Source organism: Callospermophilus lateralis, unplaced genomic scaffold (genome assembly GCF_048772815.1).
Source record: "Callospermophilus lateralis isolate mCalLat2 unplaced genomic scaffold, mCalLat2.hap1 Scaffold_8129, whole genome shotgun sequence".
Classification (NCBI taxonomy): domain Eukaryota; kingdom Metazoa; phylum Chordata; class Mammalia; order Rodentia; family Sciuridae; genus Callospermophilus; species Callospermophilus lateralis.
Genome location: NW_027516182.1, coordinates 17,840 through 44,219, shown reverse-complemented (window position 1 = coordinate 44,219; position 26,380 = coordinate 17,840). Strand labels below are relative to the sequence as shown.

General features: G+C 67.5%; 9 non-coding genes across 9 annotated transcripts; all 9 read left to right on the top strand.

Annotated features, from left to right (window-relative positions):
- The first annotated feature begins 2,164 nt into the window (after positions 1-2,164).
- LOC143640975 (5S ribosomal RNA) lies at positions 2,165-2,283 on the top strand. Its single transcript, XR_013155204.1, has one exon. It is a non-coding gene; the product is annotated as a 5S ribosomal RNA (ribosomal RNA).
- Positions 2,284-4,909: 2,626 nt separating this feature from the next.
- LOC143640979 (5S ribosomal RNA) lies at positions 4,910-5,028 on the top strand. Its single transcript, XR_013155208.1, has one exon. It is a non-coding gene; the product is annotated as a 5S ribosomal RNA (ribosomal RNA).
- A 2,626-nt stretch (positions 5,029-7,654) lies between these two features.
- Positions 7,655-7,773, top strand: LOC143380848 (5S ribosomal RNA). The gene has a single exon (XR_013088721.1). It is a non-coding gene; the product is annotated as a 5S ribosomal RNA (ribosomal RNA).
- Positions 7,774-10,401: 2,628 nt separating this feature from the next.
- On the top strand, positions 10,402-10,520 carry LOC143380849 (5S ribosomal RNA). The gene has a single exon (XR_013088722.2). It is a non-coding gene; the product is annotated as a 5S ribosomal RNA (ribosomal RNA).
- Positions 10,521-13,143: 2,623 nt separating this feature from the next.
- On the top strand, positions 13,144-13,262 carry LOC143380850 (5S ribosomal RNA). The gene has a single exon (XR_013088723.2). It is a non-coding gene; the product is annotated as a 5S ribosomal RNA (ribosomal RNA).
- A 2,612-nt stretch (positions 13,263-15,874) lies between these two features.
- On the top strand, positions 15,875-15,992 carry LOC143380851 (5S ribosomal RNA). Its single transcript, XR_013088724.2, has one exon. It is a non-coding gene; the product is annotated as a 5S ribosomal RNA (ribosomal RNA).
- Positions 15,993-18,616: 2,624 nt separating this feature from the next.
- On the top strand, positions 18,617-18,735 carry LOC143380852 (5S ribosomal RNA). Its single transcript, XR_013088725.2, has one exon. It is a non-coding gene; the product is annotated as a 5S ribosomal RNA (ribosomal RNA).
- A 2,626-nt stretch (positions 18,736-21,361) lies between these two features.
- On the top strand, positions 21,362-21,480 carry LOC143380855 (5S ribosomal RNA). The gene has a single exon (XR_013088727.1). It is a non-coding gene; the product is annotated as a 5S ribosomal RNA (ribosomal RNA).
- A 2,627-nt stretch (positions 21,481-24,107) lies between these two features.
- Positions 24,108-24,226, top strand: LOC143380856 (5S ribosomal RNA). Its single transcript, XR_013088728.2, has one exon. It is a non-coding gene; the product is annotated as a 5S ribosomal RNA (ribosomal RNA).
- The last annotated feature ends 2,154 nt before the right edge of the window (positions 24,227-26,380 follow it).

The window sequence follows — 26,380 nt, the reverse complement described above, 5'->3', positions numbered from 1 at the left end:
GTCTCTGCCTCCTTTCCCACCGCCTTCCTCCCTGAGGGTCCCCCTGAGTCTGTCTCTCTGCCTGTCTCTCTCTTTCTCTCTCATCGGAGCACCACATGTCTGTGTGTGTCTCTGCTCATCCATCTCTCCTTCTCCCTTGTGCCTCTCTTGGCCTGTGAGGAGGCATCCCTGTCTCCATCTCCCACTCAATACCTCTCTGGCCTTGGCTCTCTTCTTTCTCTCTCTTTCACACACACACACACACACACACACACACACACACACAGACAGACACACACACACTCACAGAGACACACACTCACCCTTCTGTTCCCCCCCCTCCTCCCACCCAGCCAACTCACTCTGGGCTGCAAGTCACGGAGTCCATGGTCGCCTCGAGATTTTGCGGTCACAGGTTCTCTCATCTGCCGTCTAACTGCCCATGGATGTAAGAGTGGATTCAGACATAACCCTTGAAGTGCGCGCACCACTTCAGGGTGTGTGATCCGCAGAGGCTGAGAGGAGGCCTAGGAGGCCACAGGGTCTTAGGAGTCTGCGCTGAGAGCCAAGCAAGAGAGCAGATGGCAAAGGAGGGCAGGCGCTCCTGGAAGAGGAGGAAGCAGCCTTGAGAGCTGGCAACCGGTTCGGGGCCAGGGGGTTGCCCGGGAGGACCAGGTGCCAAGGGGAGCTGAAGCCCGGCCTGAGGGGACCGGGAGGCAGAGGTCCCTTGGTCGAGGTGACCCGTCCACCTGGAGACGACGGGACAACACGCAGGGCCTGACGACCCAGTGGGCCTGCGTGCCCACAACCAATGCTCCCCTCCCACTCCCCGACCCCCGCAATGCTTGCAGGTGAGGGGGCTTCCCCTCTGTTGAGGCCGCCGACTGAGCTCCCACGGGGCTTTGAATCAGGGTGCTTCTTCCACGGGACGTCCTTTCCGGCAGCACCGCCACTGGACGGAGGGGTCTGTGCCCTTCCTCAGGGCAGTGCTGTGCACGTGCTGGATGTTGACTGGTAGGAACACGGCACAGAGCACTCCGACCATGGCACTGGGTCCCAACCGAGTGACTCTGCGGTGCTTTGCAGAGTGGGCCAGAAACTCCGCGCCTCGGCCCCAGCGGCGCACTTCTGAGCCTGGCTGGCGACTGACTGACTGGGAGCCAGCGGGCCGCAGCCCCCTGGCCAGCCTCTGCCCGGGTTTCTGTGAGTCCCTGCGTGTGTTCCTCCCTCCTGCCCCTCCCTGTGCGTGGCTCCAGGCGCCAGGCACGCGTAGGGGTTGTGTGTGGCCGGCGGCCGGCCATTGCCCAGTCCGACTGCATTTCCAGCTGTCAGGGTCCCTGGGGTGTCCCAGGTGGTGCCCGTTCGCGTCTCCGCCCCTGGCTCTCTGGGCTCCCAGCTAGGCTAGGCTAGGCTAGGTTCTGGCGCCAGCGGGACACTGCTGCGGCCAGGGCTTCTGGGCTTCTCAGCCTGGCGAAGGGCAGGGTGGGCGTGGCGGTGGGGGGCCGGGGATCTCGGGGGGGGGGGGGGTGGGGTTCGCGGGGAGCCTGGGGCTTGGCGAGGAGGGGCTGAGGAGGCCAGGCCGCGCCAGGCCTGGTGGGGTGTCCGAGGGTGGTGCCCGCTCGCGTCTCCGCCCCTGGCTCTCTGGGCTCCCAGCTAGGCTAGGCTAGGCTAGGCTAGGTTCTGGCGCGAGCGGGACACTGCTGCGGCCAGGGTTTCTGGGCTTCTCCGCCTGGCGAAGGGCGGGGTGGGCGTGGCGGTGGGGGGCCGGGGATCTGGGGGGGGTGGGGGTCGCGGGGAGCCTGGGGCTTGGCGAGGAAGGGCTGAGGAGGCCAGGCCGCGCCAGGCCTGGCCGGGGCGGTGGGGGCCCTGTGGGATCTGGGTGGGGCTCGCGGGAGGTGGAGCCAGGTGGAGAGGGGCGGTGTTGGAGGCGGGACTCAGCCAGTCCCAGTCTCCCAGGACCCCCGGGCCCACTGCCGGGTCAAGTCAGGTGGGAGCGTGAGAGCCCCCAGCCTTGAGTTGAGTTGGGCTGGGCTGCGCTGTTCTGGGGCGGGCGAGGGAGGCCCCGTGCGACCACCCGCTCCGTTTCCCCCCCTCCACCCCCCTCCCCTCCACGCCCCTCCCCTCCCCTGGACTGAAGGGTGGAACCTGGAGCAGCCTCTGGAGGCGTCCCCGGGCGGCCCTCGCCGTCTACGGCCATACCACCCTGAACGCGCCCGATCTCGTCCGATCTCGGAAGCTAAGCAGGGTCGGGCCTGCTTAGTACTTGGATGGGAGACCGCCTGGGAATACCGGGTGCCGTAGGCTTTTGCGCCCCCTTCCCACACACACTTTTAACCCGCGTGGCCCCGAGAGACATGCCGAGACCCCCGGGCCCTCCGGGGCAGGGCGCAGGGGCAGCCCTGGGCTGCCGGTCGGTGTCCCTCCCGTGGGTCAGCGCCCAGCAGCGCCGCGCCCCTGCAGCAAGGCCCACTGGCCTGGCTCTCCCCAGGGACGCTGGGACACTCACTCCATGAGAGCTGGCGAGGAGCCCAGCCGGGTCCAGGCCACGACCTCCCTGTGCAGCCTGACCCACCCCCCCACCCCTCGGCCTCCAGGATGGGGGGTCGGGGGGGACACCTGCCCTTCCCCAGAACGCGGGGCCCGCTCCCCCACCCGTTCCTGCCACACAAGCAGAACCTTGCCACCCACATCCTGGGAGTGGGACAGTCCATCCAGCGTCTCTGGCTGGGTCGGTCTCCCTTCGCACCACCTCCGCAAGGTCCCTCCTGTGTCTCTGCCTCCTTTCCCACCGCCTTCCTCCCTGAGGGTCCCCCTGAGTCTGTCTCTCTGCCTGTCTCTCTCTTTCTCTCTCATCGGAGCACCACATGTCTGTGTGTGTCTCTGCTCATCCATCTCTCCTTCTCCCTTGTGCCTCTCTTGGCCTGTGAGGAGGCATCCCTGTCTCCATCTCCCACTCAATGCCTCTCTGGCCTTGGCTCTCTTCTTTCTCTCTCTTTCACACACACACACACACACACACACACACACACACACAGACAGACACACACACACTCACAGAGACACACACTCACCCTTCTGTTCCCCCCCTCCTCCCACCCAGCCAACTCACTCTGGGCTGCAAGTCACGGAGTCCATGGTCGCCTCGAGATTTTGCGGTCACAGGTTCTCTCATCTGCCGTCTAACTGCCCATGGATGTAAGAGTGGATTCAGACATAACCCTTGAAGTGCGCGCACCACTTCAGGGTGTGTGATCCGCAGAGGCTGAGAGGAGGCCGAGGAGGCCACAGGGTCTTAGGAGTCTGCGCTGAGAGCCAAGCAAGAGAGCAGATGGCAAAGGAGGGCAGGCGCTCCTGGAAGAGGAGGAAGCAGCCTTGAGAGCTGGCAACCGGTTCGGGGCCAGGGGGTTGCCCGGGAGGACCAGGTGCCAAGGGGAGCTGAAGCCCGGCCTGAGGGGACCGGGAGGCAGAGGTCCCTTGGTCGAGGTGACCCGTCCACCTGGAGACGACGGGACAACACGCAGGGCCTGACGACCCAGTGGGCCTGCGTGCCCACAACCAATGCTCCCCTCCCACTCCCCGACCCCCGCAATGCTTGCAGGTGAGGGGGCTTCCCCTCTGTTGAGGCCGCCGACTGAGCTCCCACGGGGCTTTGAATCAGGGTGCTTCTTCCACGGGACGTCCTTTCCGGCAGCACCGCCACTGGACGGAGGGGTCTGTGCCCTTCCTCAGGGCAGTGCTGTGCACGTGCTGGATGTTGACTGGTAGGAACACGGCACAGAGCACTCCGACCATGGCACTGGGTCCCAACCGAGTGACTCTGCGGTGCTTTGCAGAGTGGGCCAGAAACTCCGCGCCTCGGCCCCAGCGGCGCACTTCTGAGCCTGGCTGGCGACTGACTGACTGGGAGCCAGCGGGCCGCAGCCCCCTGGCCAGCCTCTGCCCGGGTTTCTGTGAGTCCCTGCGTGTGTTCCTCCCTCCTGCCCCTCCCTGTGCGTGGCTCCAGGCGCCAGGCACGCGTAGGGGTTGTGTGTGGCCGGCGGCCGGCCATTGCCCAGTCCGACTGCATTTCCAGCTGTCAGGGTCCCTGGGGTGTCCCAGGTGGTGCCCGTTCGCGTCTCCGCCCCTGGCTCTCTGGGCTCCCAGCTAGGCTAGGCTAGGCTAGGTTCTGGCGCCAGCGGGACACTGCTGCGGCCAGGGCTTCTGGGCTTCTCAGCCTGGCGAAGGGCGGGGTGGGCGTGGCGGTGGGGGGCCGGGGATCTCGGGGGGGGGGGGTGGGGTTCGCGGGGAGCCTGGGGCTTGGCGAGGAGGGGCTGAGGAGGCCAGGCCGCGCCAGGCCTGGTGGGGTGTCCGAGGGTGGTGCCCGCTCGCGTCTCCGCCCCTGGCTCTCTGGGCTCCCAGCTAGGCTAGGCTAGGCTAGGCTAGGTTCTGGCGCGAGCGGGACACTGCTGCGGCCAGGGTTTCTGGGCTTCTCCGCCTGGCGAAGGGCGGGGTGGGCGTGGCGGTGGGGGGCCGGGGATCTGGGGGGGGTGGGGGTCGCGGGGAGCCTGGGGCTTGGCGAGGAAGGGCTGAGGAGGCCAGGCCGCGCCAGGCCTGGCCGGGGCGGTGGGGGCCCTGTGGGATCTGGGTGGGGCTCGCGGGAGGTGGAGCCAGGTGGAGAGGGGCGGTGTTGGAGGCGGGACTCAGCCAGTCCCAGTCTCCCAGGACCCCCGGGCCCACTGCCGGGTCAAGTCAGGTGGGAGCGTGAGAGCCCCCAGCCTTGAGTTGAGTTGGGCTGGGCTGCGCTGTTCTGGGGCGGGCGAGGGAGGCCCCGTGCGACCACCCGCTCCGTTTCCCCCCCTCCACCCCCCTCCCCTCCACGCCCCTCCCCTCCCCTGGACTGAAGGGTGGAACCTGGAGCAGCCTCTGGAGGCGTCCCCGGGCGGCCCTCGCCGTCTACGGCCATACCACCCTGAACGCGCCCGATCTCGTCCGATCTCGGAAGCTAAGCAGGGTCGGGCCTGGTTAGTACTTGGATGGGAGACCGCCTGGGAATACCGGGTGCCGTAGGCTTTTGCGCCCCCTTCCCACACACACTTTTAACCCGCGTGGCCCCGAGAGACATGCCGAGACCCCCGGGCCCTCCGGGGCAGGGCGCAGGGGCAGCCCTGGGCTGCCGGTCGGTGTCCCTCCCGTGGGTCAGCGCCCAGCAGCGCCGCGCCCCTGCAGCAAGGCCCACTGGCCTGGCTCTCCCCAGGGACGCTGGGACACTCACTCCATGAGAGCTGGCGAGGAGCCCAGCCGGGTCCAGGCCACGACCTCCCTGTGCAGCCTGACCCACCCCCCCACCCCTCGGCCTCCAGGATGGGGGGTCGGGGGGGACACCTGCCCTTCCCCAGAACGCGGGGCCCGCTCCCCCACCCGTTCCTGCCACACAAGCAGAACCTTGCCACCCACATCCTGGGAGTGGGACAGTCCATCCAGCGTCTCTGGCTGGGTCGGTCTCCCTTCGCACCACCTCCGCAAGGTCCCTCCTGTGTCTCTGCCTCCTTTCCCACCGCCTTCCTCCCTGAGGGTCCCCCTGAGTCTGTCTCTCTGCCTGTCTCTCTCTTTCTCTCTCATCGGAGCACCACATGTCTGTGTGTGTCTCTGCTCATCCATCTCTCCTTCTCCCTTGTGCCTCTCTTGGCCTGTGAGGAGGCATCCCTGTCTCCATCTCCCACTCAATGCCTCTCTGGCCTTGGCTCTCTTCTTTCTCTCTCTTTCACACACACACACACACACACACACACACACACACACAGACAGACACACACACACTCACAGAGACACACACTCACCCTTCTGTTCCCCCCCCTCCTCCCACCCAGCCAACTCACTCTGGGCTGCAAGTCACGGAGTCCATGGTCGCCTCGAGATTTTGCGGTCACAGGTTCTCTCATCTGCCGTCTAACTGCCCATGGATGTAAGAGTGGATTCAGACATAACCCTTGAAGTGCGCGCACCACTTCAGGGTGTGTGATCCGCAGAGGCTGAGAGGAGGCCGAGGAGGCCACAGGGTCTTAGGAGTCTGCGCTGAGAGCCAAGCAAGAGAGCAGATGGCAAAGGAGGGCAGGCGCTCCTGGAAGAGGAGGAAGCAGCCTTGAGAGCTGGCAACCGGTTCGGGGCCAGGGGGTTGCCCGGGAGGACCAGGTGCCAAGGGGAGCTGAAGCCCGGCCTGAGGGGACCGGGAGGCAGAGGTCCCTTGGTCGAGGTGACCCGTCCACCTGGAGACGACGGGACAACACGCAGGGCCTGACGACCCAGTGGGCCTGCGTGCCCACAACCAATGCTCCCCTCCCACTCCCCGACCCCCGCAATGCTTGCAGGTGAGGGGGCTTCCCCTCTGTTGAGGCCGCCGACTGAGCTCCCACGGGGCTTTGAATCAGGTGCTTCTTCCACGGGACGTCCTTTCCGGCAGCACCGCCACTGGACGGAGGGTCTGTGCCCTTCCTCAGGGCAGTGCTGTGCACGTGCTGGATGTTGACTGGTAGGAACACGGCACAGAGCACTCCGACCATGGCACTGGGTCCCAACCGAGTGACTCTGCGGTGCTTTGCAGAGTGGGCCAGAAACTCCGCGCCTCGGCCCCAGCGGCGCACTTCTGAGCCTGGCTGGCGACTGACTGACTGGGAGCCAGCGGGCCGCAGCCCCTGGCCAGCCTCTGCCCGGGTTTCTGTGAGTCCCTGCGTGTGTTCCTCCCTCCTGCCCCTCCCTGTGCGTGGCTCCAGGCGCCAGGCACGCGTAGGGGTTGTGTGTGGCCGGCGGCCGGCCATTGCCCAGTCCGACTGCATTTCCAGCTGTCAGGGTCCCTGGGGTGTCCCAGGTGGTGCCCGTTCGCGTCTCCGCCCCTGGCTCTCTGGGCTCCCAGCTAGGCTAGGCTAGGCTAGGTTCTGGCGCCAGCGGGACACTGCTGCGGCCAGGGCTTCTGGGCTTCTCAGCCTGGCGAAGGGCGGGGTGGGCGTGGCGGTGGGGGGCCGGGGATCTCTGGGGGGGGGGGTGGGGTTCGCGGGGAGCCTGGGGCTTGGCGAGGAGGGGCTGAGGAGGCCAGGCCGCGCCAGGCCTGGTGGGGTGTCCGAGGGTGGTGCCCGCTCGCGTCTCCGCCCCTGGCTCTCTGGGCTCCCAGCTAGGCTAGGCTAGGCTAGGCTAGGTTCTGGCGCGAGCGGGACACTGCTGCGGCCAGGGTTTCTGGGCTTCTCCGCCTGGCGAAGGGCGGGGTGGGCGTGGCGGTGGGGGGCCGGGGATCTGGGGGGGGGTGGGGGTCGGCGGGGAGCCTGGGGCTTGGCGAGGAAGGGCTGAGGAGGCCAGGCCGCGCCAGGCCTGGCCGGGGCGGTGGGGGCCCTGTGGGATCTGGGTGGGGCTCGCGGGAGGTGGAGCCAGGTGGAGAGGGGCGGTGTTGGAGGCGGGACTCAGCCAGTCCCAGTCTCCCAGGACCCCCGGGCCCACTGCCGGGTCAAGTCAGGTGGGAGCGTGAGAGCCCCCAGCCTTGAGTTGAGTTGGGCTGGGCTGCGCTGTTCTGGGGCGGGCGAGGGAGGCCCCGTGCGACCACCCGCTCCGTTTCCCCCCCTCCACCCCCCTCCCCTCCACGCCCCGCCCCCCTCCCTGGACTGAAGGGTGGAACCTGGAGCAGCTCTGGAGGCGTCCCCGGGCGGCCCTCGCCGTCTACGGCCATACCACCCTGAACGCGCCCGATCTCGTCTGATCTCGGAAGCTAAGCAGGGTCGGGCCTGGTTAGTACTTGGATGGGAGACCGCCTGGGAATACCGGGTGCCGTAGGCTTTTGCGCCCCCTTCCCACACACACTTTTAACCCGCGTGGCCCCGAGAGACATGCCGAGACCCCCGGGCCCTCCGGGGCAGGGCGCAAGGGCAGCCCTGGGCTGCCGGTCGGTGTCCCTCCCGTGGGTCAGCGCCCAGCAGCGCCGCGCCCCTGCAGCAAGGCCCACTGGCCTGGCTCTCCCCAGGGACGCTGGGACACTCACTCCATGAGAGCTGGCGAGGAGCCCAGCCGGGTCCAGGCCACGACCTCCCTGTGCAGCCTGACCCACCCCCCCACCCCTCGGCCTCCAGGATGGGGGGTCGGGGGGGACACCTGCCCTTCCCCAGAACGCGGGGCCCGCTCCCCCACCCGTTCCTGCCACACAAGCAGAACCTTGCCACCCACATCCTGGGAGTGGGACAGTCCATCCAGCGTCTCTGGCTGGGTCGGTCTCCCTTCGCACCACCTCCGCAAGGTCCCTCCTGTGTCTCTGCCTCCTTTCCCACCGCCTTCCTCCCTGAGGGTCCCCCTGAGTCTGTCTCTCTGCCTGTCTCTCTCTTTCTCTCTCATCGGAGCACCACATGTCTGTGTGTGTCTCTGCTCATCCATCTCTCCTTCTCCCTTGTGCCTCTCTTGGCCTGTGAGGAGGCATCCCTGTCTCCATCTCCCACTCAATGCCTCTCTGGCCTTGGCTCTCTTCTTTCTCTCTCTTTCACACACACACACACACACACACACACACACACACACAGACAGACACACACACACTCACAGAGACACACACTCACCCTTCTGTTCCCCCCCCTCCTCCCACCCAGCCAACTCACTCTGGGCTGCAAGTCACGGAGTCCATGGTCGCCTCGAGATTTTGCGGTCACAGGTTCTCTCATCTGCCGTCTAACTGCCCATGGATGTAAGAGTGGATTCAGACATAACCCTTGAAGTGCGCGCACCACTTCAGGGTGTGTGATCCGCAGAGGCTGAGAGGAGGCCGAGGAGGCCACAGGGTCTTAGGAGTCTGCGCTGAGAGCCAAGCAAGAGAGCAGATGGCAAAGGAGGGCAGGCGCTCCTGGAAGAGGAGGAAGCAGCCTTGAGAGCTGGCAACCGGTTCGGGGCCAGGGGGTTGCCCGGGAGGACCAGGTGCCAAGGGGAGCTGAAGCCCGGCCTGAGGGGACCGGGAGGCAGAGGTCCCTTGGTCGAGGTGACCCGTCCACCTGGAGACGACGGGACAACACGCAGGGCCTGACGACCCAGTGGGCCTGCGTGCCCACAACCAATGCTCCCCTCCCACTCCCCGACCCCCGCAATGCTTGCAGGTGAGGGGGCTTCCCCTCTGTTGAGGCCGCCGACTGAGCTCCCACGGGGCTTTGAATCAGGGTGCTTCTTCCACGGGACGTCCTTTCCGGCAGCACCGCCACTGGACGGAGGGGTCTGTGCCCTTCCTCAGGGCAGTGCTGTGCACGTGCTGGATGTTGACTGGTAGGAACACGGCACAGAGCACTCCGACCATGGCACTGGGTCCCAACCGAGTGACTCTGCGGTGCTTTGCAGAGTGGGCCAGAAACTCCGCGCCTCGGCCCCAGCGGCGCACTTCTGAGCCTGGCTGGCGACTGACTGACTGGGAGCCAGCGGGCCGCAGCCCCCTGGCCAGCCTCTGCCCGGGTTTCTGTGAGTCCCTGCGTGTGTTCCTCCCTCCTGCCCCTCCCTGTGCGTGGCTCCAGGCGCCAGGCACGCGTAGGGGTTGTGTGTGGCCGGCGGCCGGCCATTGCCCAGTCCGACTGCATTTCCAGCTGTCAGGGTCCCTGGGGTGTCCCAGGTGGTGCCCGTTCGCGTCTCCGCCCCTGGCTCTCTGGGCTCCCAGCTAGGCTAGGCTAGGCTAGGTTCTGGCGCCAGCGGGACACTGCTGCGGCCAGGGCTTCTGGGCTTCTCAGCCTGGCGAAGGGCGGGGTGGGCGTGGCGGTGGGGGGCCGGGGATCTCGGGGGGGGGGGGGTGGGGTTCGCGGGGAGCCTGGGGCTTGGCGAGGAGGGGCTGAGGAGGCCAGGCCGCGCCAGGCCTGGTGGGGTGTCCCAGGGTGGTGCCCGCTCGCGTCTCCGCCCCTGGCTCTCTGGGCTCCCAGCTAGGCTAGGCTAGGCTAGGCTAGGTTCTGGCGCGAGCGGGACACTGCTGCGGCCAGGGTTTCTGGGCTTCTCCGCCTGGCGAAGGGCGGGGTGGGCGTGGCGGTGGGGGGCCGGGGATCTGGGGGGGGTGGGGGTCGCGGGGAGCCTGGGGCTTGGCGAGGAAGGGCTGAGGAGGCCAGGCCGCGCCAGGCCTGGCCGGGGCGGTGGGGGCCCTGTGGGATCTGGGTGGGGCTCGCGGGAGGTGGAGCCAGGTGGAGAGGGGCGGTGTTGGAGGCGGGACTCAGCCAGTCCCAGTCTCCCAGGACCCCCGGGCCCACTGCCGGGTCAAGTCAGGTGGGAGCGTGAGAGCCCCCAGCCTTGAGTTGAGTTGGGCTGGGCTGCGCTGTTCTGGGGCGGGCGAGGGAGGCCCCGTGCGACCACCCGCTCCGTTTCCCCCCCTCCACCCCCCTCCCCTCCACGCCCCTCCCCTCCCCTGGACTGAAGGGTGGAACCTGGAGCAGCCTCTGGAGGCGTCCCCGGGCGGCCCTCGCCGTCTACGGCCATACCACCCTGAACGCGCCCGATCTCGTCCGATCTCGGAAGCTAAGCAGGGTCGGGCCTGGTTAGTACTTGGATGGGAGACCGCCTGGGAATACCGGGTGCCGTAGGCTTTTGCGCCCCCTTCCCACACACACTTTTAACCCGCGTGGCCCCGAGAGACATGCCGAGACCCCCGGGCCCTCCGGGGCAGGGCGCAGGGGCAGCCCTGGGCTGCCGGTCGGTGTCCCTCCCGTGGGTCAGCGCCCAGCAGCGCCGCGCCCCTGCAGCAAGGCCCACTGGCCTGGCTCTCCCCAGGGACGCTGGGACACTCACTCCATGAGAGCTGGCGAGGAGCCCAGCCGGGTCCAGGCCACGACCTCCCTGTGCAGCCTGACCCACCCCCCCACCCCTCGGCCTCCAGGATGGGGGGTCGGGGGGACACCTGCCCTTCCCCAGAACGCGGGCCCGCTCCCCCACCCGTTCCTGCCACACAAGCAGAACCTTGCCACCCACATCCTGGGAGTGGGACAGTCCATCCAGCGTCTCTGGCTGGGTCGGTCTCCCTTCGCACCACCTCCGCAAGGTCCCTCCTGTGTCTCTGCCTCCTTTCCCACCGCCTTCCTCCCTGAGGGTCCCCCTGAGTCTGTCTCTCTGCCTGTCTCTCTCTTTCTCTCTCATCGGAGCACCACATGTCTGTGTGTGTCTCTGCTCATCCATCTCTCCTTCTCCCTTGTGCCTCTCTTGGCCTGTGAGGAGGCATCCCTGTCTCCATCTCCCACTCAATGCCTCTCTGGCCTTGGCTCTCTTCTTTCTCTCTCTTTCACACACACACACACACACACACACACACACACACAGACACACACACACTCACAGAGACACACACTCACCCTTCTGTTCCCCCCCCTCCTCCCACCCAGCCAACTCACTCTGGGCTGCAAGTCACGGAGTCCATGGTCGCCTCGAGATTTTGCGGTCACAGGTTCTCTCATCTGCCGTCTAACTGCCCATGGATGTAAGAGTGGATTCAGACATAACCCTTGAAGTGCGCGCACCACTTCAGGGTGTGTGATCCGCAGAGGCTGAGAGGAGGCCGAGGAGGCCACAGGGTCTTAGGAGTCTGCGCTGAGAGCCAAGCAAGAGAGCAGATGGCAAAGGAGGGCAGGCGCTCCTGGAAGAGGAGGAAGCAGCCTTGAGAGCTGGCAACCGGTTCGGGGCCAGGGGGTTGCCCGGGAGGACCAGGTGCCAAGGGGAGCTGAAGCCGGCCTGAGGGGACCGGGAGGCAGAGGTCCCTTGGTCGAGGTGACCCGTCCACCTGGAGACGACGGGACAACACGCAGGGCCTGACGACCCAGTGGGCCTGCGTGCCCACAACCAATGCTCCCCTCCCACTCCCCGACCCCCGCAATGCTTGCAGGTGAGGGGGCTTCCCCTCTGTTGAGGCCGCCGACTGAGCTCCCACGGGGCTTTGAATCAGGGTGCTTCTTCCACGGGACGTCCTTTCCGGCAGCACCGCCACTGGACGGAGGGGTCTGTGCCCTTCCTCAGGGCAGTGCTGTGCACGTGCTGGATGTTGACTGGTAGGAACACGGCACAGAGCACTCCGACCATGGCACTGGGTCCCAACCGAGTGACTCTGCGGTGCTTTGCAGAGTGGGCCAGAAACTCCGCGCCTCGGCCCCAGCGGCGCACTTCTGAGCCTGGCTGGCGACTGACTGACTGGGAGCCAGCGGGCCGCAGCCCCCTGGCCAGCCTCTGCCCGGGTTTCTGTGAGTCCCTGCGTGTGTTCCTCCCTCCTGCCCCTCCCTGTGCGTGGCTCCAGGCGCCAGGCACGCGTAGGGGTTGTGTGTGGCCGGCGGCCGGCCATTGCCCAGTCCGACTGCATTTCCAGCTGTCAGGGTCCCTGGGGTGTCCCAGGTGGTGCCCGTTCGCGTCTCCGCCCCTGGCTCTCTGGGCTCCCAGCTAGGCTAGGCTAGGCTAGGTTCTGGCGCCAGCGGGACACTGCTGCGGCCAGGGCTTCTGGGCTTCTCAGCCTGGCGAAGGGCGGGGTGGGCGTGGCGGTGGGGGGCCGGGGATCTCGGGGGGGGGGGGGGGTGGGGTTCGCGGGGAGCCTGGGGCTTGGCGAGGAGGGGCTGAGGAGGCCAGGCCGCGCCAGGCCTGGTGGGGTGTCCCAGGGTGGTGCCCGCTCGCGTCTCCGCCCCTGGCTCTCTGGGCTCCCAGCTAGGCTAGGCTAGGCTAGGCTAGGTTCTGGCGCGAGCGGGACACTGCTGCGGCCAGGGTTTCTGGGCTTCTCCGCCTGGCGAAGGGCGGGGTGGGCGTGGCGGTGGGGGGCCGGGGATCTGGGGGGGGTGGGGGTCGCGGGGAGCCTGGGGCTTGGCGAGGAAGGGCTGAGGAGGCCAGGCCGCGCCAGGCCTGGCCGGGGCGGTGGGGGCCCTGTGGGATCTGGGTGGGGCTCGCGGGAGGTGGAGCCAGGTGGAGAGGGGCGGTGTTGGAGGCGGGACTCAGCCAGTCCCAGTCTCCCAGGACCCCCGGGCCCACTGCCGGGGTCAAGTCAGGTGGGAGGCGTGAGAGCCCCCAGCCTTGAGTTGAGTTGGGCTGGGCTGCGCTGTTCTGGGGCGGGCGAGGGAGGCCCCGTGCGACCACCCGCTCCGTTTCCCCCCCTCCACCCCCCTCCCCTCCACGCCCCTCCCCTCCCCTGGACTGAAGGGTGGAACCTGGAGCAGCCTCTGGAGGCGTCCCCGGGCGGCCCTCGCCGTCTACGGCCATACCACCCTGAACGCGCCCGATCTCGTCCGATCTCGGAAGCTAAGCAGGGTCGGGCCTGGTTAGTACTTGGATGGGAGACCGCCTGGGAATACCGGGTGCCGTAGGCTTTTGCGCCCCCTTCCCACACACACTTTTAACCCGCGTGGCCCCGAGAGACATGCCGAGACCCCCGGGCCCTCCGGGGCAGGGCGCAGGGGCAGCCCTGGGCTGCCGGTCGGTGTCCCTCCCGTGGGTCAGCGCCCAGCAGCGCCGCGCCCCTGCAGCAAGGCCCACTGGCCTGGCTCTCCCCAGGGACGCTGGGACACTCACTCCATGAGAGCTGGCGAGGAGCCCAGCCGGGTCCAGGCCACGACCTCCCTGTGCAGCCTGACCCACCCCCCACCCCTCGGCCTCCAGGATGGGGGTCGGGGGGGACACCTGCCCTTCCCCAGAACGCGGGGCCCGCTCCCCCACCCGTTCCTGCCACACAAGCAGAACCTTGCCACCCACATCCTGGGAGTGGGACAGTCATCCAGCGTCTCTGGCTGGGTCGGTCTCCCTTCGCACCACCTCCGCAAGGTCCCTCCTGTGTCTCTGCCTCCTTTCCCACCGCCTTCCTCCCTGAGGGTCCCCCTGAGTCTGTCTCTCTGCCTGTCTCTCTCTTTCTCTCTCATCGGAGCACCACATGTCTGTGTGTGTCTCTGCTCATCCATCTCTCCTTCTCCCTTGTGCCTCTCTTGGCCTGTGAGGAGGCATCCCTGTCTCCATCTCCCACTCAATGCCTCTCTGGCCTTGGCTCTCTTCTTTCTCTCTCTTTCACACACACACACACACACACACACACACACACAGACAGACACACACACACTCACAGAGACACACACTCACCCTTCTGTTCCCCCCCTCCTCCCACCCAGCCAACTCACTCTGGGCTGCAAGTCACGGAGTCCATGGTCGCCTCGAGATTTTGCGGTCACAGGTTCTCTCATCTGCCGTCTAACTGCCCATGGATGTAAAGAGTGGATTCAGACATAACCCTTGAAGTGCGCGCACCACTTCAGGGTGTGTGATCCGCAGAGGCTGAGAGGAGGCCGAGGAGGCCACAGGGTCTTAGGAGTCTGCGCTGAGAGCCAAGCAAGAGAGCAGATGGCAAAGGAGGGCAGGCGCTCCTGGAAGAGGAGGAAGCAGCCTTGAGAGCTGGCAACCGGTTCGGGGCCAGGGGTTGCCCGGGAGGACCAGGTGCCAAGGGGAGCTGAAGCCCGGCCTGAGGGGACCGGGAGGCAGAGGTCCCTTGGTCGAGGTGACCCGTCCACCTGGAGACGGACACACACGCAGGGCCTGACGACCCAGTGGGCCTGCGTGCCCACAACCAATGCTCCCCTCCCACTCCCCGACCCCCGCAATGCTTGCAGGTGAGGGGGCTTCCCCTCTGTTGAGGCCGCCGACTGAGCTCCCACGGGGCTTTGAATCAGGGTGCTTCTTCCACGGGACGTCCTTTCCGGCAGCACCGCCACTGGACGGAGGGGTCTGTGCCCTTCCTCAGGGCAGTGCTGTGCACGTGCTGGATGTTGACTGGTAGGAACACGGCACAGAGCACTCCGACCATGGCACTGGGTCCCAACCGAGTGACTCTGCGGTGCTTTGCAGAGTGGGCCAGAAACTCCGCGCCTCGGCCCCAGCGGCGCACTTCTGAGCCTGGCTGGCGACTGACTGACTGGGAGCCAGCGGGCCGCAGCCCCCTGGCCAGCCTCTGCCCGGGTTTCTGTGAGTCCCTGCGTGTGTTCCTCCCTCCTGCCCCTCCCTGTGCGTGGCTCCAGGCGCCAGGCACGCGTAGGGGTTGTGTGTGGCCGGCGGCCGGCCATTGCCCAGTCCCACTGCATTTCCAGCTGTCAGGGTCCCTGGGGTGTCCCAGGTGGTGCCCGTTCGCGTCTCCGCCCTGGCTCTCTGGGCTCCCAGCTAGGCTAGGCTAGGCTAGGTTCTGGCGCCAGCGGGACACTGCTGCAGCCAGGGCTTCTGGGCTTCTCAGCCTGGCGAAGGGCGGGGTGGGCGTGGCGGTGGGGGGCCGGGGATCTCGGGGGGGGGGGGGGTTCGCGGGGAGCCTGGGGCTTGGCGAGGAGGGGCTGAGGAGGCCAGGCCGCGCCAGGCCTGGTGGGGTGTCCGAGGGTGGTGCCCGCTCGCGTCTCCGCCCCTGGCTCTCTGGGCTCCCAGCTAGGCTAGGCTAGGCTAGGCTAGGTTCTGGCGCGAGCGGGACACTGCTGCGGCCAGGGTTTCTGGGCTTCTCCGCCTGGCGAAGGGCGGGGTGGGCGTGGCGGTGGGGGGCCGGGGATCTGGGGGGGGTGGGGGTCGCGGGGAGCCTGGGGCTTGGCGAGGAAGGGCTGAGGAGGCCAGGCCGCGCCAGGCCTGGCCGGGGCGGTGGGGGCCCTGTGGGATCTGGGTGGGGCTCGCGGGAGGTGGAGCCAGGTGGAGAGGGGCGGTGTTGGAGGCGGGACTCAGCCAGTCCCAGTCTCCCAGGACCCCCGGGCCCACTGCCGGGTCCAGTCAGGTGGGAGCGTGAGAGCCCCCAGCCTTGAGTTGAGTTGGGCTGGGCTGCGCTGTTCTGGGGCGGGCGAGGGAGGCCCCGTGCGACCACCCGCTCCGTTTCCCCCCCTCCACCCCCCTCCCCTCCACGCCCCTCCCCTCCCCTGGACTGAAGGGTGGAACCTGGAGCAGCCTCTGGAGGCGTCCCCGGGCGGCCCTCGCCGTCTACGGCCATACCACCCTGAACGCGCCCGATCTCGTCCGATCTCGGAAGCTAAGCAGGGTCGGGCCTGCTTAGTACTTGGATGGGAGACCGCCTGGGAATACCGGTGCCGTAGGCTTTTGCGCCCCCTTCCCACACACACTTTTAACCCGCGTGGCCCCGAGAGACATGCCGAGACCCCCGGGCCCTCCGGGGCAGGGCGCAGGGGCAGCCCTGGGCTGCCGGTCGGTGTCCCTCCCGTGGGTCAGCGCCCAGCAGCGCCGCGCCCCTGCAGCAAGGCCCACTGGCCTGGCTCTCCCCAGGGACGCTGGGACACTCACTCCATGAGAGCTGGCGAGGAGCCCAGCCGGGTCCAGGCCACGACCTCCCTGTGCAGCCTGACCCACCCCCCCACCCCTCGGCCTCCAGGATGGGGGGTCGGGGGGGACACCTGCCCTTCCCCAGAACGCGGGGCCCGCTCCCCCACCCGTTCCTGCCACACAAGCAGAACCTTGCCACCCACATCCTGGGAGTGGGACAGTCCATCCAGCGTCTCTGGCTGGGTCGGTCTCCCTTCGCACCACCTCCGCAAGGTCCCTCCTGTGTCTCTGCCTCCTTTCCCACCGCCTTCCTCCCTGAGGGTCCCCCTGAGTCTGTCTCTCTGCCTGTCTCTCTCTTTCTCTCTCATCGGAGCACCACATGTCTGTGTGTGTCTCTGCTCATCCATCTCTCCTTCTCCCTTGTGCCTCTCTTGGCCTGTGAGGAGGCATCCCTGTCTCCATCTCCCACTCAATGCCTCTCTGGCCTTGGCTCTCTTCTTTCTCTCTCTTTCACACACACACACACACACACACACACACACACACACACACAGACACACACACACTCACAGAGACACACACTCACCCTTCTGTTCCCCCCCCTCCTCCCACCCAGCCAACTCACTCTGGGCTGCAAGTCACGGAGTCCATGGTCGCCTCGAGATTTTGCGGTCACAGGTTCTCTCATCTGCCGTCTAACTGCCCATGGATGTAAGAGTGGATTCAGACATAACCCTTGAAGTGCGCGCACCACTTCAGGGTGTGTGATCCGCAGAGGCTGAGAGGAGGCCGAGGAGGCCACAGGGTCTTAGGAGTCTGCGCTGAGAGCCAAGCAAGAGAGCAGATGGCAAAGGAGGGCAGGCGCTCCTGGAAGAGGAGGAAGCAGCCTTGAGAGCTGGCAACCGGTTCGGGGCCAGGGGGTTGCCCGGGAGGACCAGGTGCCAAGGGGAGCTGAAGCCCGGCCTGAGGGGACCGGGAGGCAGAGGTCCCTTGGTCGAGGTGACCCGTCCACCTGGAGACGACGGGACAACACGCAGGGCCTGACGACCCAGTGGGCCTGCGTGCCCACAACCAATGCTCCCCTCCCACTCCCCGACCCCCGCAATGCTTGCAGGTGAGGGGGCTTCCCCTCTGTTGAGGCCGCCGACTGAGCTCCCACGGGGCTTTGAATCAGGGTGCTTCTTCCACGGGACGTCCTTTCCGGCAGCACCGCCACTGGACGGAGGGGTCTGTGCCCTTCCTCAGGGCAGTGCTGTGCACGTGCTGGATGTTGACTGGTAGGAACACGGCACAGAGCACTCCGACCATGGCACTGGGTCCCAACCGAGTGACTCTGCGGTGCTTTGCAGAGTGGGCCAGAAACTCCGCGCCTCGGCCCCAGCGGCGCACTTCTGAGCCTGGCTGGCGACTGACTGACTGGGAGCCAGCGGGCCGCAGCCCCCTGGCCAGCCTCTGCCCGGGTTTCTGTGAGTCCCTGCGTGTGTTCCTCCCTCCTGCCCCTCCCTGTGCGTGGCTCCAGGCGCCAGGCACGCGTAGGGGTTGTGTGTGGCCGGCGGCCGGCCATTGCCCAGTCCCACTGCATTTCCAGCTGTCAGGGTCCCTGGGGTGTCCCAGGTGGTGCCCGTTCGCGTCTCCGCCCCTGGCTCTCTGGGCTCCCAGCTAGGCTAGGCTAGGCTAGGTTCTGGCGCCAGCGGGACACTGCTGCGGCCAGGGCTTCTGGGCTTCTCAGCCTGGCGAAGGGCGGGGTGGGCGTGGCGGTGGGGGGCCGGGGATCTCGGGGGGGGGTGGGGTTCGCGGGGAGCCTGGGGCTTGGCGAGGAGGGGCTGAGGAGGCCAGGCCGCGCCAGGCCTGGTGGGGTGTCCGAGGGTGGTGCCCGCTCGCGTCTCCGCCCCTGGCTCTCTGGGCTCCCAGCTAGGCTAGGCTAGGCTAGGCTAGGTTCTGGCGCGAGCGGGACACTGCTGCGGCCAGGGTTTCTGGGCTTCTCCGCCTGGCGAAGGGCGGGGTGGGCGTGGCGGTGGGGGGCCGGGGATCTGGGGGGGGTGGGGGTCGCGGGGAGCCTGGGGCTTGGCGAGGAAGGGCTGAGGAGGCCAGGCCGCGCCAGGCCTGGCCGGGGCGGTGGGGGCCCTGTGGGATCTGGGTGGGGCTCGCGGGAGGTGGAGCCAGGTGGAGAGGGGCGGTGTTGGAGGCGGGACTCAGCCAGTCCCAGTCTCCCAGGACCCCCGGGCCCACTGCCGGGTCAAGTCAGGTGGGAGCGTGAGAGCCCCCAGCCTTGAGTTGAGTTGGGCTGGGCTGCGCTGTTCTGGGGCGGGCGAGGGAGGCCCCGTGCGACCACCCGCTCCGTTTCCCCCCCTCCACCCCCCTCCCCTCCACGCCCCTCCCCTCCCCTGGACTGAAGGGTGGAACCTGGAGCAGCCTCTGGAGGCGTCCCCGGGCGGCCCTCGCCGTCTACGGCCATACCACCCTGAACGCGCCCGATCTCGTCCGATCTCGGAAGCTAAGCAGGGTCGGGCCTGCTTAGTACTTGGATGGGAGACCGCCTGGGAATACCGGGTGCCGTAGGCTTTTGCGCCCCCTTCCCACACACACTTTTAACCCGCGTGGCCCCGAGAGACATGCCGAGACCCCCGGGCCCTCCGGGGCAGGGCGCAGGGGCAGCCCTGGGCTGCCGGTCGGTGTCCCTCCCGTGGGTCAGCGCCCAGCAGCGCCGCGCCCCTGCAGCAAGGCCCACTGGCCTGGCTCTCCCCAGGGACGCTGGGACACTCACTCCATGAGAGCTGGCGAGGAGCCCAGCCGGGTCCAGGCCACGACCTCCCTGTGCAGCCTGACCCACCCCCCCACCCCTCGGCCTCCAGGATGGGGGGTCGGGGGGGACACCTGCCCTTCCCCAGAACGCGGGGCCCGCTCCCCACCCGTTCCTGCCACACAAGCAGAACCTTGCCACCCACATCCTGGGAGTGGGACAGTCCATCCAGCGTCTCTGGCTGGGTCGGTCTCCCTTCGCACCACCTCCGCAAGGTCCCTCCTGTGTCTCTGCCTCCTTTCCCACCGCCTTCCTCCCTGAGGGTCCCCCTGAGTCTGTCTCTCTGCCTGTCTCTCTCTTTCTCTCTCATCGGAGCACCACATGTCTGTGTGTGTCTCTGCTCATCCATCTCTCCTTCTCCCTTGTGCCTCTCTTGGCCTGTGAGGAGGCATCCCTGTCTCCATCTCCCACTCAATGCCTCTCTGGCCTTGGCTCTCTTCTTTCTCTCTCTTTCACACACACACACACACACACACACACACACACACACACAGACAGACACACACACACTCACAGAGACACACACTCACCCTTCTGTTCCCCCCCCTCCTCCCACCCAGCCAACTCACTCTGGGCTGCAAGTCACGGAGTCCATGGTCGCCTCGAGATTTTGCGGTCACAGGTTCTCTCATCTGCCGTCTAACTGCCCATGGATGTAAGAGTGGATTCAGACATAACCCTTGAAGTGCGCGCACCACTTCAGGGTGTGTGATCCGCAGAGGCTGAGAGGAGGCCGAGGAGGCCACAGGGTCTTAGGAGTCTGCGCTGAGAGCCAAGCAAGAGAGCAGATGGCAAAGGAGGGCAGGCGCTCCTGGAAGAGGAGGAAGCAGCCTTGAGAGCTGGCAACCGGTTCGGGGCCAGGGGGTTGCCCGGGAGGACCAGGTGCCAAGGGGAGCTGAAGCCCGGCCTGAGGGGACCGGGAGGCAGAGGTCCCTTGGTCGAGGTGACCCGTCCACCTGGAGACGACGGGACAACACGCAGGGCCTGACGACCCAGTGGGCCTGCGTGCCCACAACCAATGCTCCCCTCCCACTCCCCGACCCCCGCAATGCTTGCAGGTGAGGGGGCTTCCCCTCTGTTGAGGCCGCCGACTGAGCTCCCACGGGGCTTTGAATCAGGGTGCTTCTTCCACGGGACGTCCTTTCCGGCAGCACCGCCACTGGACGGAGGGGTCTGTGCCCTTCCTCAGGGCAGTGCTGTGCACGTGCTGGATGTTGACTGGTAGGAACACGGCACAGAGCACTCCGACCATGGCACTGGGTCCCAACCGAGTGACTCTGCGGTGCTTTGCAGAGTGGGCCAGAAACTCCGCGCCTCGGCCCCAGCGGCGCACTTCTGAGCCTGGCTGGCGACTGACTGACTGGGAGCCAGCGGGCCGCAGCCCCCTGGCCAGCCTCTGCCCGGGTTTCTGTGAGTCCCTGCGTGTGTTCCTCCCTCCTGCCCCTCCCTGTGCGTGGCTCCAGGCGCCAGGCACGCGTAGGGGTTGTGTGTGGCCGGCGGCCGGCCATTGCCCAGTCCGACTGCATTTCCAGCTGTCAGGGTCCCTGGGGTGTCCCAGGTGGTGCCCGTTCGCGTCTCCGCCCCTGGCTCTCTGGGCTCCCAGCTAGGCTAGGCTAGGCTAGGTTCTGGCGCCAGCGGGACACTGCTGCGGCCAGGGCTTCTGGGCTTCTCAGCCTGGCGAAGGGCGGGGTGGGCGTGGCGGTGGGGGGCCGGGGATCTCGGGGGGGGGGGTGGGGTTCGCGGGGAGCCTGGGGCTTGGCGAGGAGGGGCTGAGGAGGCCAGGCCGCGCCAGGCCTGGTGGGGTGTCCGAGGGTGGTGCCCGCTCGCGTCTCCGCCCCTGGCTCTCTGGGCTCCCAGCTAGGCTAGGCTAGGCTAGGCTAGGTTCTGGCGCGAGCGGGACACTGCTGCGGCCAGGGTTTCTGGGCTTCTCCGCCTGGCGAAGGGCGGGGTGGGCGTGGCGGTGGGGGGCCGGGGATCTGGGGGGGTGGGGGGTCGCGGGGAGCCTGGGGCTTGGCGAGGAAGGGCTGAGGAGGCCAGGCCGCGCCAGGCCTGGCCGGGGCGGTGGGGGCCCTGTGGGATCTGGGTGGGGCTCGCGGGAGGTGGAGCCAGGTGGAGAGGGGCGGTGTTGGAGGCGGGACTCAGCCAGTCCCAGTCTCCCAGGACCCCGGGCCCACTGCCGGGTCAAGTCAGGTGGGAGCGTGAGAGCCCCCAGCCTTGAGTTGAGTTGGGCTGGGCTGCGCTGTTCTGGGGCGGGCGAGGGAGGCCCCGTGCGACCACCCGCTCCGTTTCCCCCCCTCCACCCCCCTCCCCTCCACGCCCCTCCCCTCCCCTGGACTGAAGGGTGGAACCTGGAGCAGCCTCTGGAGGCGTCCCCGGGCGGCCCTCGCCGTCTACGGCCATACCACCCTGAACGCGCCCGATCTCGTCTGATCTCGGAAGCTAAGCAGGGTCGGGCCTGGTTAGTACTTGGATGGGAGACCGCCTGGGAATACCGGGTGCCGTAGGCTTTTGCGCCCCCTTCCCACACACACTTTTAACCCGCGTGGCCCCGAGAGACATGCCGAGACCCCCGGGCCCTCCGGGGCAGGGCGCAGGTCAGCCCTGGGCTGCCGGTCGGTGTCCCTCCCGTGGGTCAGCGCCCAGCAGCGCCGCGCCCCTGCAGCAAGGCCCACTGGCCTGGCTCTCCCCAGGGACGCTGGGACACTCACTCCATGAGAGCTGGCGAGGAGCCCAGCCGGGTCCAGGCCACGACCTCCCTGTGCAGCCTGACCCACCCCCCACCCCTCGGCCTCCAGGATGGGGGGTCGGGGGGGACACCTGCCCTTCCCCAGAACGCGGGGCCCGCTCCCCCACCCGTTCCTGCCACACAAGCAGAACCTTGCCACCCACATCCTGGGAGTGGGACAGTCCATCCAGCGTCTCTGGCTGGGTCGGTCTCCCTTCGCACCACCTCCGCAAGGTCCCTCCTGTGTCTCTGCCTCCTTTCCCACCGCCTTCCTCCCTGAGGGTCCCCCTGAGTCTGTCTCTCTGCCTGTCTCTCTCTTTCTCTCTCATCGGAGCACCACATGTCTGTGTGTGTCTCTGCTCATCCATCTCTCCTTCTCCCTTGTGCCTCTCTTGGCCTGTGAGGAGGCATCCCTGTCTCCATCTCCCACTCAATGCCTCTCTGGCCTTGGCTCTCTTCTTTCTCTCTCTTTCACACACACACACACACACACACACACACACACACACACAGACAGACACACACACACTCACAGAGACACACACTCACCCTTCTGTTCCCCCCCCTCCTCCCACCCAGCCAACTCACTCTGGGCTGCAAGTCACGGAGTCCATGGTCGCCTCGAGATTTTGCGGTCACAGGTTCTCTCATCTGCCGTCTAACTGCCCATGGATGTAAGAGTGGATTCAGACATAACCCTTGAAGTGCGCGCACCACTTCAGGGTGTGTGATCCGCAGAGGCTGAGAGGAGGCCGAGGAGGCCACAGGGTCTTAGGAGTCTGCGCTGAGAGCCAAGCAAGAGAGCAGATGGCAAAGGAGGGCAGGCGCTCCTGGAAGAGGAGGAAGCAGCCTTGAGAGCTGGCAACCGGTTCGGGGCCAGGGGGTTGCCCGGGAGGACCAGGTGCCAAGGGGAGCTGAAGCCCGGCCTGAGGGGACCGGGAGGCAGAGGTCCCTTGGTCGAGGTGACCCGTCCACCTGGAGACGACGGGACAACACGCAGGGCCTGACGACCCAGTGGGCCTGCGTGCCCACAACCAATGCTCCCCTCCCACTCCCCGACCCCCGCAATGCTTGCAGGTGAGGGGGCTTCCCCTCTGTTGAGGCCGCCGACTGAGCTCCCACGGGGCTTTGAATCAGGGTGCTTCTTCCACGGGACGTCCTTTCCGGCAGCACCGCCACTGGACGGAGGGGTCTGTGCCCTTCCTCAGGGCAGTGCTGTGCACGTGCTGGATGTTGACTGGTAGGAACACGGCACAGAGCACTCCGACCATGGCACTGGGTCCCAACCGAGTGACTCTGCGGTGCTTTGCAGAGTGGGCCAGAAACTCCGCGCCTCGGCCCCAGCGGCGCACTTCTGAGCCTGGCTGGCGACTGACTGACTGGGAGCCAGCGGGCCGCAGCCCCCTGGCCAGCCTCTGCCCGGGTTTCTGTGAGTCCCTGCGTGTGTTCCTCCCTCCTGCCCCTCCCTGTGCGTGGCTCCAGGCGCCAGGCACGCGTAGGGGTTGTGTGTGGCCGGCGGCCGGCCATTGCCCAGTCCGACTGCATTTCCAGCTGTCAGGGTCCCTGGGGTGTCCCAGGTGGTGCCCGTTCGCGTCTCCGCCCCTGGCTCTCTGGGCTCCCAGCTAGGCTAGGCTAGGCTAGGTTCTGGCGCCAGCGGGACACTGCTGCGGCCAGGGCTTCTGGGCTTCTCAGCCTGGCGAAGGGCGGGGTGGGCGTGGCGGTGGGGGGCCGGGGATCTCGGGGGGGGGGGGTGGGGTTCGCGGGGAGCCTGGGGCTTGGCGAGGAGGGGCTGAGGAGGCCAGGCCGCGCCAGGCCTGGTGGGGTGTCCGAGGGTGGTGCCCGCTCGCGTCTCCGCCCCTGGCTCTCTGGGCTCCCAGCTAGGCTAGGCTAGGCTAGGCTAGGTTCTGGCGCGAGCGGGACACTGCTGCGGCCAGGGTTTCTGGGCTTCTCCGCCTGGCGAAGGGCGGGGTGGGCGTGGCGGTGGGGGGCCGGGGATCTGGGGGGGGTGGGGGTCGCGGGGAGCCTGGGGCTTGGCGAGGAAGGGCTGAGGAGGCCAGGCCGCGCCAGGCCTGGCCGGGGCGGTGGGGGCCCTGTGGGATCTGGGTGGGGCTCGCGGGAGGTGGAGCCAGGTGGAGAGGGGCGGTGTTGGAGGCGGGACTCAGCCAGTCCCAGTCTCCCAGGACCCCCGGGCCCACTGCCGGGTCAAGTCAGGTGGGAGCGTGAGAGCCCCCAGCCTTGAGTTGAGTTGGGCTGGGCTGCGCTGTTCTGGGGCGGGCGAGGGAGGCCCCGTGCGACCACCCGCTCCGTTTCCCCCCCTCCACCCCCCTCCCCTCCACGCCCCTCCCCTCCCCTGGACTGAAGGGTGGAACCTGGAGCAGCCTCTGGAGGCGTCCCCGGGCGGCCCTCGCCGTCTACGGCCATACCACCCTGAACGCGCCCGATCTCGTCCGATCTCGGAAGCTAAGCAGGGTCGGGCCTGCTTAGTACTTGGATGGGAGACCGCCTGGGAATACCGGGTGCCGTAGGCTTTTGCGCCCCCTTCCCACACACACTTTTAACCCGCGTGGCCCCGAGAGACATGCCGAGACCCCCGGGCCCTCCGGGGCAGGGCGCAGGGGCAGCCCTGGGCTGCCGGTCGGTGTCCCTCCCGTGGGTCAGCGCCCAGCAGCGCCGCGCCCCTGCAGCAAGGCCCACTGGCCTGGCTCTCCCCAGGGACGCTGGGACACTCACTCCATGAGAGCTGGCGAGGAGCCCAGCCGGGTCCAGGCCACGACCTCCCTGTGCAGCCTGACCCACCCCCCCACCCCTCGGCCTCCAGGATGGGGGGTCGGGGGGGACACCTGCCCTTCCCCAGAACGCGGGGCCCGCTCCCCCACCCGTTCCTGCCACACAAGCAGAACCTTGCCACCCACATCCTGGGAGTGGGACAGTCCATCCAGCGTCTCTGGCTGGGTCGGTCTCCCTTCGCACCACCTCCGCAAGGTCCCTCCTGTGTCTCTGCCTCCTTTCCCACCGCCTTCCTCCCTGAGGGTCCCCCTGAGTCTGTCTCTCTGCCTGTCTCTCTCTTTCTCTCTCATCGGAGCACCACATGTCTGTGTGTGTCTCTGCTCATCCATCTCTCCTTCTCCCTTGTGCCTCTCTTGGCCTGTGAGGAGGCATCCCTGTCTCCATCTCCCACTCAATGCCTCTCTGGCCTTGGCTCTCTTCTTTCTCTCTCTTTCACACACACACACACACACACACACACACACACACACACACAGACAGACACACACACACTCACAGAGACACACACTCACCCTTCTGTTCCCCCCCTCCTCCCACCCAGCCAACTCACTCTGGGCTGCAAGTCACGGAGTCCATGGTCGCCTCGAGATTTTGCGGTCACAGGTTCTCTCATCTGCCGTCTAACTGCCCATGGATGTAAGAGTGGATTCAGACATAACCCTTGAAGTGCGCGCACCACTTCAGGGTGTGTGATCCGCAGAGGCTGAGAGGAGGCCGAGGAGGCCACAGGGTCTTAGGAGTCTGCGCTGAGAGCCAAGCAAGAGAGCAGATGGCAAAGGAGGGCAGGCGCTCCTGGAAGAGGAGGAAGCAGCCTTGAGAGCTGGCAACCGGTTCGGGGCCAGGGGGTTGCCCGGGAGGACCAGGTGCCAAGGGGAGCTGAAGCCCGGCCTGAGGGGACCGGGAGGCAGAGGTCCCTTGGTCGAGGTGACCCGTCCACCTGGAGACGACGGGACAACACGCAGGGCCTGACGACCCAGTGGGCCTGCGTGCCCACAACCAATGCTCCCCTCCCACTCCCCGACCCCCGCAATGCTTGCAGGTGAGGGGGCTTCCCCTCTGTTGAGGCCGCCGACTGAGCTCCCACGGGGCTTTGAATCAGGGTGCTTCTTCCACGGGACGTCCTTTCCGGCAGCACCGCCACTGGACGGAGGGGTCTGTGCCCTTCCTCAGGGCAGTGCTGTGCACGTGCTGGATGTTGACTGGTAGGAACACGGCACAGAGCACTCCGACCATGGCACTGGGTCCCAACCGAGTGACTCTGCGGTGCTTTGCAGAGTGGGCCAGAAACTCCGCGCCTCGGCCCCAGCGGCGCACTTCTGAGCCTGGCTGGCGACTGACTGACTGGGAGCCAGCGGGCCGCAGCCCCCTGGCCAGCCTCTGCCCGGGTTTCTGTGAGTCCCTGCGTGTGTTCCTCCCTCCTGCCCCTCCCTGTGCGTGGCTCCAGGCGCCAGGCACGCGTAGGGGTTGTGTGTGGCCGGCGGCCGGCCATTGCCCAGTCCGACTGCATTTCCAGCTGTCAGGGTCCCTGGGGTGTCCCAGGTGGTGCCCGTTCGCGTCTCCGCCCCTGGCTCTCTGGGCTCCCAGCTAGGCTAGGCTAGGCTAGGTTCTGGCGCCAGCGGGACACTGCTGCGGCCAGGGCTTCTGGGCTTCTCAGCCTGGCGAAGGGCGGGGTGGGCGTGGCGGTGGGGGGCCGGGGATCTCGGGGGGGGGGGGTGGGGTTCGCGGGGAGCCTGGGGCTTGGCGAGGAGGGGCTGAGGAGGCCAGGCCGCGCCAGGCCTGGTGGGGTGTCCGAGGGTGGTGCCCGCTCGCGTCTCCGCCCCTGGCTCTCTGGGCTCCCAGCTAGGCTAGGCTAGGCTAGGCTAGGTTCTGGCGCGAGCGGGACACTGCTGCGGCCA